Source organism: Artemia franciscana, chromosome 10 (assembly GCF_032884065.1).
Source record: "Artemia franciscana chromosome 10, ASM3288406v1, whole genome shotgun sequence".
Taxonomy (NCBI): domain Eukaryota; kingdom Metazoa; phylum Arthropoda; class Branchiopoda; order Anostraca; family Artemiidae; genus Artemia; species Artemia franciscana.
In genome coordinates, this window is record NC_088872.1 from 46,014,934 (window position 1) to 46,030,791 (window position 15,858).

The 15,858-nt window shown below is 31.1% G+C and overlaps 1 long non-coding RNA gene across 1 annotated transcript; it reads left to right on the forward strand.

Annotated features, from left to right (window-relative positions):
- The first annotated feature begins 6,221 nt into the window (after window positions 1–6,221).
- On the forward strand, window positions 6,222–14,844 carry LOC136032261 (uncharacterized). The gene is made up of 3 exons (XR_010618695.1): window positions 6,222–6,319; window positions 11,079–11,163; window positions 14,585–14,844. It is a non-coding gene; the product is annotated as an uncharacterized LOC136032261 (long non-coding RNA).
- The last annotated feature ends 1,014 nt before the right edge of the window (window positions 14,845–15,858 follow it).

Here is a 15,858-nt window from a genome sequence, read left to right on the forward strand (position 1 = left end):
TTCCTCCCTTACCTGTATTTATGACCCCAGGGCAAGGGTGCCTAATGTTTATTATGTACCTTCAGGAACATATCACTTTAAATGACATTAATTTAATAAGTATATGCATTACTCCGTAAAGCAAAGTATATGATTACCCCGGTTCCAAACCGGGGTAATCAGTCATTTATGAACGAGCTTATAAATCATCAACTATATGAGATGATGGAGAAAAACCAAAATATTCTAAGATACGGCACTATTAGGAATAAAATGAGATCCCGTGGAACTAAAATGGACGAATATCCGACGAATACAACTTTAGATTTAAAAAAATAATGTTCGTATTTTTTATAGCCCTACAATCGGCGTTTCCTTACTTTTAAGAGCCAATAATGTCTAAAATAATGTGTTTTAAAGAATAACGTTCTTTTTAAAAATAATATTCATACATTTTATAGGCCTACAATCGATGTTTCTTTACTTTTAAAGGCCAATAATGTTTAAAATAATGTGTTTTTAAGAATAATGTTCTTTTTAAAAATAATGTTCATACATTTTATAGGCCTACAATCAGTGTTTCTTTACTTTTAAAGGCCAATAATGTTTAAAATAATGTGTTTTTAAGAATAATGTTCTTTTTTAAAAATAATGTTCATACATTTTATAGGTCTACATTCGGTGTTTCTTTACTTTTAAAGGCCAATAATGTTTAAAATGATGTGGTTTTAAGAATAATATTCTTTTTAAAAATAATGTTCATACATTTTATAGGCATACAATCGGTGTTTCTTTACTTGTAAAGCCAAACTCTGATCTGCTTTGTAACCTAACAAATTCCAATTCGTATGGTGTTAAAATGATATTGCCTCAAGGTGTTGTTGCCAATTATACATGTTTTCAACTTCCTTTTAAATCTGGTCTTAATGCTAAGGAGATGTCAACATTCTTAATGATATTCTGGCAAACCCCTCAAGGAGTGCTTAAGCCAATGAGAAAGGAGGAAATCTTGAATACTAAGAATTATTGCTAAAAATCATCTGTTATAACTACAAACTTAACAATGTTTGGGATTATTTGTCGGTATAAGATCTACAAAACGACACAAAAATCAAGGCTATATGATTAGTACAACTCTTTTAAACAGTAAAGGAAGAATATCTTAAATGACAAATTTAAAAGGAAACTGATGATAATAAAAAAAAAAATTCACGGCCAAAATTTTTTAAATCGTGTGGCAAATGGAGAGGCTACTTTACAATTCTCTACGTCTTCTAAAAGTAATTTTATTGCTACTTTTAAAAATTAGAGGTGTCCCCACTAATTAATTTCTTATGAAGCTCTAAAGAAAAAAAATGCAAATTTGTTCGGCCTATTCATGTCAAAGCTTTCAATGAAGCCACAGTAATTTTTTCATCAAAGAATCTGCTCGTGTCTGTTGTTAATACGCATTTCACTGCTATAGGAAAATAGCATTGGCTTCAAACCTCGGAGATCCACCTTAAGAGGTACATCTGATAACATTTCTCTAAAACAATCCCAAGTCCGAAAAAACAAATGATAAACCCAGCCGAAATCACGGCAGCACTTTCGGACCCGTGGGAAAATACCGCTTTATTGCTTCTGTAAATTTTTCTATTTATCACTCAAAGAAGATATATCGGCTGTGGGGCCGGGTAACTGCCGCATATATTTAACACTTATAGATTTTAGTCCATCTTCAGTTTGAAAGTGGTGCCTGCCTGCTTGCCTGCTAGAACGGAGCTTTCCACTCGAAAGCAGAAACATGGTTTGATGAAACGAAAGCTTGGCAGCACAACTTCGGATACTCCTCTCTGACATAGGCTACATAACTCCATTTCACTACGCATACCATAGGCTCTGGCTTGTGGACAAACAAAAACAATCCTTTTTTGCCCCAGGCAAGAGTTCTGCGGAGCTTTCCAAAATGTAATGTCATATTCATCAATCCAGCCGGAGGTCCACACTTTCCGTAAAAACCGCACAGGTTAGACCCTTACCAGTTTCCAGGAATAAGCTGATATGGGTGGTAAAGAAAAAAAAAAAAAAAAACGGGACAAAACCAAAGTGTTGCTCTCGCAACACAATTAAAACAAAATTTGCATGTTAATTTGTTTTGGGCTAAATGGCTTTCTCATAGTTTTAATCGGAAGATTTTGAGAAAAAAGAAATGGGGGAGGAGGCCTAGTTGCCCTATAGTTTTTTGGTTACTTAAAAAGGCAACTAGAATTTTTAATTTTTTACGAACGTTTCCGTTAGTAAAAAATATGCGTAACTAACGAATTAACTTACGTAACGAACTTCTATATTCATGTGTTTATATTACGTATATGTGGGTGTTCACCCCCTCTTCAATACCTCGCTCTTTACACTAAAGTTTAAATTTTGTCCCAATTCCTTAAGAATGACCCCTGAATCACAAAGGCCGTAGAATAAATAGTAGAAATTACTAAAAATACTTTAGCATAAAGACTAATGCACTAATTTGTTAGATTAGACTAATAATACTGTTAGATTAAGTAATTATTCTAATAATTATTAGAATAATAGTAATTAAATTAGACTAAATGTTAGACTAATGCATTTTTTTAGCTATAAGAATCTAACTATAAGCAATGTTGTGTTTGGTCATAAAATAGCCCATAACTTCGGATACTCCTCTCTGACATAGGCTACATAACTCCACTTCACTACGCACACCATAGGCTCTGGCTAGTGGACAAGCAAAAACAATCCTTTTTGGCCCCAGGCAAGAGTTCTGTGGAGCTTTCCAAAATGTAATGTCATATTCATCAATCCAGCCGGAGGTCCACACTTTCCGTAAAAACCGCACAGGTTAGACCCTTACCAGTTTCCAGGAATAAGCTGACATCGGTGGTAAAGAAAAAAAAAACGGGACAAAACCAAAGTGTTGCTCTCGCAACACAATTAAAACAAATTTGCAAATTAATTTGTTTTGGGCTAAATGGCTTTCTCATAGTTTTAATCGGAAGATTTTGAGAAAAAAGAAATGGGGGAGGAGGCCTATTTGCCCTATAGTTTTTTGGTTACTTAAAAAAGCAACTAGAATTTTTAATTTTTTACGAACGTTTTCGTTAGTAAAAAATATACGTAACTAACGAATTAACTTACATAACGAACTTCTATATTCATGTGTTTATATTACGTATATGTGGGTGTTCACCCCCTCTTCAATACCTCGCTCTTTACACTAAAGTTTAAATTTTGTCCCAATTCCTTAAGAATGACCCCTGAATCACAAAGGCCGTAGAATAAATAGTAGAAATTACTAAAAATACTTTAGCATAAAGACTAATGCACTAATTTGTTAGATTAGACTAATAATACTGTTAGATTAAGTAATTTTTCTAATAATTATTAGAATAATAGTAATTAAATTAGACTAAATGTTAGACTAATGCATTTTTTTAGCTATAAGAATCTAACTATAAGCAATGTTGTGTTTGGTAAATGCCTCATAAAATAGCCCATAAGTTAACATGTTATTCAAATGATTGTAAGACAGCTAACCTTATTGATTGTTTTATTATAAACTAGCTGTTGGGGTGGCGCTTCGCGCCACCCCAACACCTAGTTGGTGGGGGCGCTTCGCGCCCCCCCCAAGCCCCCCCGCGCGCGTAAGTCGTTACGCGCCATATTAGTTACGCGCCATTGAAGTTGTGTCCCTATGTCCCACCTGTGAATATAGATATATATATATATATATATATATATATATATATATATATATATATATATATATATATATATATATATATATATATATATATATATATATATATATATATATATATATATATATATATATATATATATGTTTTTAACTACGTAAAACTTGCGAATATACAACATTCTTTGCTGTCCCATTGTCTGTGCATATAAATAGATTGTCAGGTTTACCGACTCTTGAACATGCAACATATAATGGTCCATGGGAAAACAATCCGTATTCAGATCTATACCTCATGATTCTAATGATTGCCCTTGAGCTTTGTTGATGGTGATTGCTAATCGACCATTCCCTGAGTCGCCATCGTCATTTATATATCCCCCTGTGCACCCCGGCGTCCCCTTTGTAGTTATGTCCCTGTGTCCCGGTCGTCATTTATATTCCCTGTGTCCCGGTCGTCATTTGTATCCCGGTGTCCCGGTCTGTATATACATTCGTTTTTTAGTTTTGTTTTTCTCCTTTATTTTTTTCCTTTTTTCTTTTTTTTCTTTTTTAGTTTATTTAGATTTTTTAGTTTTTTTATTAGTTTTTAGTTTTTTTGTAGTTTTTACCATTTTTTTAGTTTTTTTAGTTTTTTTTTTACTTATGTCCTGGTCGTCATTTATACTCCCTGTGTCCCGGTCGTCATTTGTGTCTCGGTGCTTTGTTGATTGCTAATTTATATTATATTTATATTTATATTTTTTATATTTATTAATATTTTTTTAGTTTTCTTTTTCTCTTATTTTTCAGTTTTTTCCTTTTTTTAGTTTTTTCTTTTTTAGTTTTTAGGTTTTTTTTTTTGTTTTTTACCTTTTTTTAGTTTTTTTAGTTTTTTTAGTTTTTTAGCTTTTTTAGTTTTTTTATTAGTTTTTAGTTTTTTTTTAGTTTTTGCCTTTTTTTAGTTTTTTCTGTTTTTTTAGTTTTTAGTTTTTTACCTTTTTTTAGTTTTTTTTAGTTTTTTAGCTTTTTAGTTTTTTTTCTTTTTAGTTTTTTTTGTAGTTTTTACCTTTTTTAGTTTTTTTTCTTCTTTTGTATTAGTGTGAAATAATTCAGACGTCATATGCGGACAAACACGACGTCACTCGACAGACAGACAGACAGACATAACCCACAAACAACTTATTTTTATATATATTTATTCATATTTTTTTAGTTTTCTTTTTCTCTTTTCTTTTTCAGTTTTTTCCTTTTTTTTAGTTTTTTTCTTTTTTAGTTTTTAGTTTTTTTTAGTTTTTTACCTTTTTTTAGTTTTTTTTAGTTTTTTTAGTTTTTTAGCTTTTTTAGTTTTTTTATTAGTTTTTATTTTTTTTGTAGTTTTTGCCTTTTTTTATTTTTTTCAGTTTTTTTTTAGTTATTAGATTTTTACCTTTTTTTAGTTTTTTTTAGTTTTTTAGCTTTTTTAGTTTTTTTTTCTTTTTAGTTTTTTTTGTAGTTTTTACCTTTTTTAGTTTTTTTCTTCTTTTGTATTAGTGTGAAATAATTCAGACGTCATATGCGAACAAACATGACGTCACCTGATCCACAGATCCACACACAGACAACTTATTTTTATATATATAGATATAAGACTAGCAGGCTAGATAAATGTTATTCTACGGAGTATAGGACTGATGTTACTGGTATTACACGAATTGTTTGGGACACCCCCTTGACTGACCGTGTCTCAAACAGTAACCTGATGAAAATAAAGTTCTATTAGGCTTTCTAAGGCTAGAATGAGCGAAAGGCCAATTTTAAATTGGCCAATTTTAAAGATGGCTATGATGAGTTTTGTGGATAAAGTATGATAGATTGTGGGAGATTGCCTTTTTCGGCCAACCACCCAAGGTCAAACGAAAAACAGGTCGTCCTCAAATGAATTGGGATAAATTTTTCATGTGCTTTTCTGTTTCTTGATTTCGTCACTGTTCATTCAATTTACGGGTACAGGGTTGTAACAAAAGGGACTCATGGTAAAATGTAAAGGAATATATAATTTTGGCTATATATTTGCACGATAGGGGGATATAAAGAGTATACAAAAGATATACAAGGCTAGAATATAGTGGAACTGCAGTCAAAATATTTTACATGAAGTAAGAAATGTTTTCATAGCAATTTCCCCTATCAACAGCATCAATCCTTACGTATAAAAGGGAGTCACCTCCTCCTCAATACCTAGTTCTTTACGCTAAACTTTTTGTTAAAAACTTTTAAAACAACTTGTTATTCTAATTATACAGACCTTGCGTTTCAGGAGTCATTTTTTGTTTTCGCTAAACAAAAAAAAAAAAAAAACATTATAGCCTACCCAACCCATGCTTGCATGGCCAGAAAATCTAAACCTACTTAGTTTAAAATCGTGACAATTTAAATGTAGTTAGTTAAAATAGTAACAGCATTACAAAAGTTATAGACAGATTCTTTTGCATCAAGTAGATCGCTGTGAAGATTAAAGCATGAAATAAAAGGATGAATCTGTGAAAAACAAGGTAAAACGAGTTTGAATGGAAGAGCTTTTTTTCTTTTTGTTCAGACTTATAATGCACTAGTCTGATTTGAGTTCTTGTGAAGCAAACATTAGGCAGAAAGTGCCCCCATTACTTGGTAAGTTGCATTTATATCGATTTCTGGATTACACTATATAACAGGGGAGAAATAATGTACAAAAAAATAACAGCACCTTCTCCATTAAATTTTCTGGTACTTTTATGTTATAACGCCTATGACCAGTTCTTCATCTAAGCAGGACCTGTATCTCTGAGTAATTCTACGGAAATTTCACGAAAATATATAGCAACAAATTTGGACTATATATTTGCACATTATGGAGGGGTGTAAAGTATACCGGATGTGCATGCAAATTTTGTTAGTTACAATTATTCTGCATATTATGAAATAAGAATTGTTTTCTAAATTCACAGAACACAATATTTTACCCCACTTTAATCTGCAAATATATAGCCCACATTATATTCTTCCCATCTATTCCGTCACTTATCTTTGTTTTTCTACGGTAAGCTAACGAAGAAACCGGTTTTACAGTGTGTCAATGAATGAAGAACTGGTAAATACGAAGAAAGCGAACATACAATTAGATGCCATTTCTTATGCTGTTTCTGAATATAACCGCTTTGTTTGCAAATTCAATTTTAAGCTCTTTTAGGACCCTTGAAAATAACAATATCATTCTATATTTTTTTTTATATATAAATGCGTTATAACAATTGTTTCAAGCTTACTATTAATTATAAATTTATATGTTGCGAATGGTAACATTGATTTTTCAAGATTAAGTTGAATAATAAACAAGAAAATTAAAACAAACCTTCCATGTTTACTTCTTATTCTAATATTGGAATTGGAGGATCAGACCTGGTAGGCTAAGTGGTGTTTACAGATATTTGTTATATGACTTGAGGTGGAGTTGGGATCTTTTGGGTGTTGATTTATGGAAGCTGAAGTTACTATCTACTGCTCACTGTAGCACCAAGACGTCTGAGGCCAACAGTTACGCACACTCCTCCTTTATCCCACTCAACTAAATCTAAAAATTGGGACGGTGTTTCGACGGAGAAATTTTAATAGGATGTTCCTCTGATTTTATCCCTCATACAATCTGATATAGTTATAATTTAGTGAATCTCAATCCGTGTTGGTGTTTCTTAACCTACTTTAATGGGGCAGACGATAAAAAAATATCCATGGTATTTTAGTCGCTGTCCTTCAGGAAGTTTATTAATTTATATTACTTATGTTACGATAAAAAGCCAGCATAGTATTTTTTTTTACTGGAAAATAGATTCTTAAGTTTGGCATAGCCACAAATTACTTTTTTTTAAATGCACCACTTTCTCTTATATTTTTGTTCAGAAATGATTTGGGGCAAACTAAAAAATTTTGACGTAAATAATATTAGATTAATTATAATTAATCTAATAATATTAGTATAAAGTCAAATTAATCTAATTAATTATATTTTTTAATTAATTAGATTTTTAAGGTCAAATTAATCTAATAATGTTAGCATAATCGTAAACAATGTTAGAGGTAAATCGTTTATTATTGGAATGTAACTTAAATGTGTAGGGGTCATCCACACCCACAAAAAACTTGATATTTTTCATATTTTTGAATATTTCCTCTCTCCTCTGGGAAATATCCTATGCATTTACCTGCCCGTAGGGGTTTCGGAATCGCAAAGGATATCATGATTTTAATTTTTTTTTACTCTTTTTCCCATATACTTTACATTATTTATATCTCTTGTGCTATTATGGTGATTAGTTTCTGAGTTCTTGTCAATAAATTTGTATATTAGTCAAATTGATCTATTTACAAATTGATCATCAAATAAGATGATATGATTGTGCTGTTCACCTAAATCAAGAATTTATTCGTTAAGAAAATAATAATGAGAACAAGCATATGAGTGATTTAATATGCGGCACCCACGTATGTCGCACGTTGTCACAGTGTCTTATTGATAAGTTCGATTTTTTGTCCTAATTCTTTAAAATGACTCCTGAAACAGCTCGCCCTCCCAAACAGAATAATTTCTCGTTGTTTAAAACCTCAAAGTTCTCGCGGTACAAACGTGTCATAATGTTTACTTATTTGTGCTTTTAGATGATTTTTACTTGACACAGTATGTTTTCAAGAGAGGAGCATAGATTTATTGTTAATTTAAACTATAATTAATTAATTAATATACTTTTATTATTAATAATTATATATATTATATAAAAATAATATATATGATATATATATATATATATATATATATATATATATATATATATATATATATATATATATATATATATATATATATATATATATATATATAATGTAATTATATGTAATAATAATTGTTATTATAATTAATTTAATTAATTAATTTTACTAACCGTTAGTGTTTGTTGTTACATTTATTGCAACAACATACATGTATTCAATTATTTTATACATTTACTGTTTGTACTAACCTTATTTCCATTATCACTTTATTTCTTGTATTAAGAAATCCTTCAAATTGAGCACTTCTCTAAATTCTAAATTAACCCATGAAATGAGTTAGAGTCTCAGCTACAAAGTTTCATTGAAGAAAATTACGTAAAAACATGCTTGAATTAGAAGATGCCAACACAAATATATGTATATAGTATTTAGATAATATATGTAAAATTTCCATACATTTTTGTATGTTTATCTGTTTTATACATTGCTATTTGTAAATAATTTAAATATTAATTTATGTAAGCTATAATACATAAACATAATAGGTTATATAAAAGACATAAAAAAGATGGACTGAAAGGCATTGCAAAGCTCTCCCAGCAATGCCACATTTTTTGTTGCACGATCAACACTGGTGATATATTTTCTGTAGAAATACAAGTTTTTTAATTACAGTTTTTAGGGCTTTATAGACTCTCCATACCCCGTTATTAAAGTCCCTACCAAACACAATGCTTGAAATTTATGATTTTAGAAGACAAATCTTCATTTTTGTTAATTCTAATGGCCAAAAACTAATTTATCTTTATAGCTTGAATAACTTATAGACAAAGGTATGGGTAGTAGCGCCATTATTTTTTTGGCAGGAGAGGGGAAGCGGTTAGAGTAAAAGTTTGCTTGCTAGATATTTTCTAGCAATATTTTCTTGGACTCCAGATGTCTAAGAATGCTTTTCTTGGATCGGTATTTTCAATGAAAAGCCTTTAAACAATACAGCAAAAAAAAACTTTAGCAGCTCAAATTTTATTTCTGGTCGAATCTTAAATGATATTAAATAAAAAAAAAACAAGTTTTTTAACTGAAAGCAAAGAGCGACATTAAAACTTAAAACGAACAAAAAATACGGTATATGAAAGGGGCTTTTCCCTTCTCAACGCCTCTGCTCTTTACGCTAATGTTTTTTACTGTTTTAAAAAGTAAAGTTGTGAGAAACAATCAAACCTTAGCGTAAAGATCAAGACGCTGAGGAGGAAAAGCCCCTTTCACATAAGGAGTAATTTCTGTTCGTTTTAAGCTTTAATGTCGCTCCTTACTTTCAGTTAAAAATTTTGTTTCTTTTTAATTTAATTTCTGAGTGTTTTTGAATTAATGTATGTTTTGATTTTGGCTCTCCGCACAGAAATAATTAAAACGAAATTTGTATATATTTTTTTTTTGGCTAAATGGCTTTCTCATAGTTTTAATCGGAAGATTTTGAGAAAAAAAATTTTTGGCTCTCCGCATATGATTAATTAAAACAAAATTTGCTTATTAATTTTATTTGCTAAATGACATTCTCTTAGTTTTGATCAGACGGTTTTGAGAAAAAGAGTGGGGGAGGAGGCCTAGTTGCCCTCCGATTTTTCGGCAACTTAAAAAGGCAACTAGAGCTTTTAATTTCTTACGAACGTTTTCCTTAGTAAAAAAATACACGTAACTTACGAATTAACTTAGGTAACCAACTTCTATATTCGTATGTTTTTATTACGTATAGGAAGGGGTTCACCCCCTTGTCAATACCTCGCTGTTTACACTAAAACTTGAATTTTGTCCCAATTCCTTAAGAATAACCAATGAATCACAAAGGCCGTAGAATAAATAATTGAAATTACTAAAACTATAACTATAAAATGTAACAATTTGCTATCACTATATGTCACTTGGTTAATACCAAGTGTGATAAAAACTTGATTAACATAGGCGAAACACTAAAATAACACTTTTTGGTGATATAATACAGTTTGTGAAATTCAGTTTTTGCCCATTCAGTGTGCTTAAACATTTCCATATAGGTAGGCTGACATTCCTAGCTTACTTCCTTGCTACACTTTCATAGGTTAAGTTATCATCTCAAGTCTTCCCGACTCGTAAGGGAATTGTTAGATACCAACTCTGCCTTGTATTGGCTTGAAGGTTATGTAAAAACGTAGCAAAACAATTAAAATAATTAAGCAAGCCAAAGGGGGCTATTTTCAGCTGTTGGAAAAAATGGAAGAGACAAAGCAGATATTTTGGCTTCCGCCAAAATATAAGCCAAAACATTTAGGCTTCCGATGGAAAAAACTAACCTTCCGAAGTTCTCAAGCTTAAAGAAAAGAAGAAGAAAGAAGAAACAGAAAATAGGACCTAGCTGCTGATAATGAAAGACGAAGAATAATGAACGAAAGACGAAAGATAATGAAAGATAATGAAAGACTGAAAGTTAAAACTAAATTATTTGGGTTTTCAAAGCAGAATCAAAATCTTCTGTTTCACTCTTAGACTTTAGAGACTTAGTTGTTGAAATTTTATGCTCATGTAAAGCTTAACATACATATCTCTAAATTCAAATTAGCTCATAGATTTTTTTTTTTTTTTGCTTTTTAAGGTCTTCATCGAAAAAAAGGAAGAAGAAACAACATGTTCGAAAAAGGAAGAGGAAACAGCCCGTTCACAGGAAGGGAGCTATATAAGTAAGTCGTTACGGTAAACTTTTGTTTTCGTTATTTATAGTGCCATTAAATACAACTAAATAAAGAAAGAGCCAGATACAACACCGCAAAAATGTGGTGTTGTGTCTTTTTCAGTCAGTCTAAAAAGTCAAAATGAGCGTTATTAGGCCCCGATTTTTTAAGATTGAGAAGTCTTTTAAATAAAAATGGGGGAAGGGGTAGCTAGCCTCCTAAGTTGGTAGCCTTAATTCGCGTGGTTGTAATCAGAATTTTTTTAAGGGGAGGGGTGAAGAAAAAGAATATGTTTTGTATACCATTCCAAAGAAATTTTTATGTTATGTTATGCACTCTGTTACGTTTTCTCGCCGAAACTTAGGCAAATATATAGCGTTATAAATAATTAAAATAATCATTGTTAGTTAATAATAATTAAAATAATCTATAATCATTGGTACAGCTGTGTAACAGTGGGCATAAGTGTGGGTGAAGGGTTTTCGAAGTATTTCAAATTTGCGTTGATGATAAGCCAAAAAGACAATTTTTGTCTTGCTTCAAAGCAGTCTGAATAACAAATATTTTCAGGCCTAAGATTACAACATGTTACGTGTTGTAATACCCCCATCAAATTCTCTCCCCCCCCCAAACCAAAAAAAAATACCTTGAAAACGTCTGTACACTTCCCAATAGCCATTACTACATGTAAACACAGGTCGAAGTTTGTAACTTTCAGCCCCTCCCACGGGGACTGTGGGGGAGTAAGTCGTCCCCAAAGACATAGTTATTAGGTTTTTCGACTATGCTGAATAGAATGGCTATCGATATAGAATGTTGATATGGTGACTTTGGGGAAAACATGAGCGTGGGAATCATAAATATTCTGTTATATTCTAAAATATAAAAAAGCAAAGTGTACTACCAAAGGGTACTCAACATATTCTAAGAAATTTTCAGGCATCCCTTCGATTGGCTAATATATCCCAAAAAAGGCCCAAATATTTTTTTTTCTGATGGCCTTGAAATTTGTATCCTAAATTTGTTGGCCAAGGGGATCCCAGAGTAAAAACAATTATAATAGTTATTCATTTAACTGAAAATTGGGTCCACAAAGCATAGCAGCTAATGGTACTAGTAAAGAAAATCCAAAAAAAGTGGATCTGCTACGCATGACGTCCCAGCTCCGCGTATGACGAGTAAGGTACGGACGTATGACGATCAGTGACGTAAGACGTATTATTAAAAATTATGCTGACTGGTGACGAGTAAATATACAAGCTATTCAAGGATTAACCAAACTTCCATTCTTATAATTAATTTTCATGTATATATAGTGATAATGGTTTCACAACCAAGAACTAACTTTTTCATACAAATTCCAAAAAAAAGCAGCAGTAGAAATACTAAAATTAATAATAAAAGTGCAAATATTTTGGCTTCACAACTTGAAACCATTAACAATGGGAGAAAAATCACTATGCAAAAAGACAAAACAAAATCCAAAGAAAGCTCATTTTTAAATGTGAGTTTACTCATTGATACGCCTGTTTTATATTTTCTAATTGTTTTTGCTTCGTTTGTTAATATGTATGTTTCATCTAAGTATGAGATCAATTTCATTGTTTTTTTCTCTTTTAGGAATTGTTAGTTAAGTTAAGTTGTTGTATTTAAGCTAAGTAGTGTATCATCCAAGCTAGGCTTTTTAACCCCTCGATAAAGGCTTCCAGATTGGAAGACGAAACATTCGGACTTATATCGTTATTTTTTTTTGCATCAAGTAGTCTTTCATTTCTTACTATTTTAAAAATTTTATACTGATTATTTTAAACATTCGTAATCAGTCTTGCATCTTTAGCTACATGAATTGTTTCATCAAACTTTTATGAATTTTAGGCTCCATTCACTCTATACTTATATTAGAAACGCAAAAAACAAGACATTTACCAAAATCTGATCTTACTTAACCTAAAATTTATTGATTTTATGACGGGTAAAACACTATTTAGAGCTTTTAAAATTACTTTTATTATTTTCGATATGTTACTTATTTTCTCCTCCTAATCATGTTTTGTTGCATTTTCAGTAAAGAGCTTTTTTTAGACTTAAATTTCTATTTTGTTTCCTCTCTTTTTAACCCCTCAATAAAGGATTCCAGATCTGAAGTCAAATACATTTGGACTTTGTTTTGTTATTTTTCGCATCACTTTTATTGTCTTCTATTTTATTTCTCACTATTTCAATTTTATATCTTTGGCTACATTAATTGCTTCATCCAATTTTTATCTATTTCAGGTTTCATATTCGCTCTTTACTTTAATCAAAAACGCAAAAAAAAATACTAAACCTTTACCAAAAATATCTTACTTAGCTAAAATTGTATACTAAAATTTACTGATTTTATAACAGTTGAAAGACTATATAGGCCCTTAATATGAATTAATATGAATATGAATAATTTTATTTATATTAATATGAATCATTTTCAATAAATTACGTATTTTCTCCTCCCAATTTTTGTTGCGTTTTCAGTAAGCACTTGTTTTTTAGATTTCTACAAGTATTGTGAATTATATTAGGTATTTTTGAGTTATTGTGAATAGATGTTGTGATATCTACTGTGATATATTTAACTTACTGCCATGTTTCTTCACATTTCCTGTGACTTGCTTTTGATTGTAATTTTAAGATTCGACGTATAAATATTCCTTCTTCTGGACTAACCACTATTTTTTTTAGATTTTTAACATTTTATCAATTTGGCTTTACAAAATTTTTATTCGATTGTAAATTTTGAAGTAAATTTCTGGTTAACTTCATCCAATCCCCCCCCTTTCCCCCAACCCTTTCTTTGGATATAGCTTTAGGCTATATGCTAAAGTTTGCTGTGTTATTTTTCAAATTGGCACAGTTAAAGATAAATAAGCACACACAATAATGTAAACCAACGAGATGAGTAAGCTTCTATTGTCCTAGGACTATATCCAGGCATAAGTGGGAGAAGAGGCTAGGATGAAGTTAAACTGAAATCAACTCTCAAAATCAAACAAACAGAAATTTTAAATAAATAGAAGTAAAAAAAAAACAAAAATTAATTTACGTTTCAGTTCAGAAGAGAGGATAAATTACAGTCTTTTTTCAAGAAATAGAAAATATTAACTGTAAGTGAAACAAGTTTTAGCAACAATTTTCCCCTAAATTGAAAAGGTCGCAAAAAGAGGTATTTTGCCCCGAAGTTGTTTATACCTCTCAGTGCCCAAAAAGCCCACTACCACACCGCCGTCAAAGGTTTTTTATTTGTCCACCTCATCTCGCTCGGGCCTTTGGACCCTTTAACTGTAACCTTACTTCACATCAATCTGTTCAGATCAGTAATTCAGACTGCTCAGATCAATAATTCATTAGCTAGAGTTTTTCAGGTTTCAAGATTTTTATTTTCTTTTTGTTTCAGGTAATTTGAGCCGCACCCCATGATCTATTTATTGCTATGTATCATGTGATTAGAGTTATAGATGTCGCTACTTAAACACAATCACTGGATATAGCAATATAGATTGCTTGGAACTTAAATCAGGAACCTTTTCATAGATGGATAGAAACAGATTTGAAATGCTACAAATTAAAATCAACCTTAGTGTTTGCTTCACAAGAACAAGAATCAGTTCCGTCTACTTTTTGTAGACATTTTTGAAAATAAATCTGTTGTAAGTTTTTTTGAGTCTTCTCTAAAACTAGAGCCATTCATTAGCAAGACTACAAATCACACAGTTTAATTTTATATCCAAAATACAGTACAATCCACCCTCCCCTCTCCCAGGAACATTTACGAACTAAAATTATTTGGGTCTTAGACTTGCAGTTTCTCATATTAGAAGTAGTACAGTCTCACAGTTCTGAAAGTATATATCACGCCTTAGGCAAGAAAGTGAATTCTAACCAAAATAGTTATGTTTAAAAAAATACCCGGGGCGTCAGGCTATCTTGGAAGCCAATCAGATCCTAACTGCGTGAAGTATACAGGGGCTTACAATCCTACTCTGTTCAAAGTTTCACCCTTTCTCCCTCTTTGATCATTTATAATTGCAACTTTCAGCCCACTCGTAGCGGCCGATTACTTCAATTAGCACTATAGTGAAAGTTGAAAAGCAAGCTTTTCAGCCCCCCCCCCCAGCTGAAACTTAGGCACTTGGTAAATCTCGTCAAAACCTACATAGCTAAAGTATCCCTGGATATAGATCAGATGTCTTTAGTATACCTTTGCCTTTACGGTGCTATATGGCTCATTTTCACTGGTCTTGGGAGATTGAATCCAACGTTGGATCCGATCCAACGTTGAATTTTTTTAATTGCTTAAAAAATATTCGAGAATATTGCAGAAAAAAAGCCCTCAAATATTTTTATTACCAACTATTAAAAAATAACGCAAAAACTGCGTTAAAGTTACCCCCCTAAAAAAAGATTAAGGATCACCGTACACACTTTACGAAAGAATTAATAGAACTGTGTTAAGTTACCATCTAGTGTGTCTCTTTAACTCAAAGATAACGCTTGTACAAAAAAAGAGAAAAAAAATACAGTTATCATTAATATTTTTATATTAAAAATTTTTATATACAATTAACTTCGTTCAAATATTACAAGTATGTATATCACAACACAGAAATTTAAAAGAATCACATTCACGAGTGAACATAAAAGTCGAATTAAAAATGAACACAAATAAAA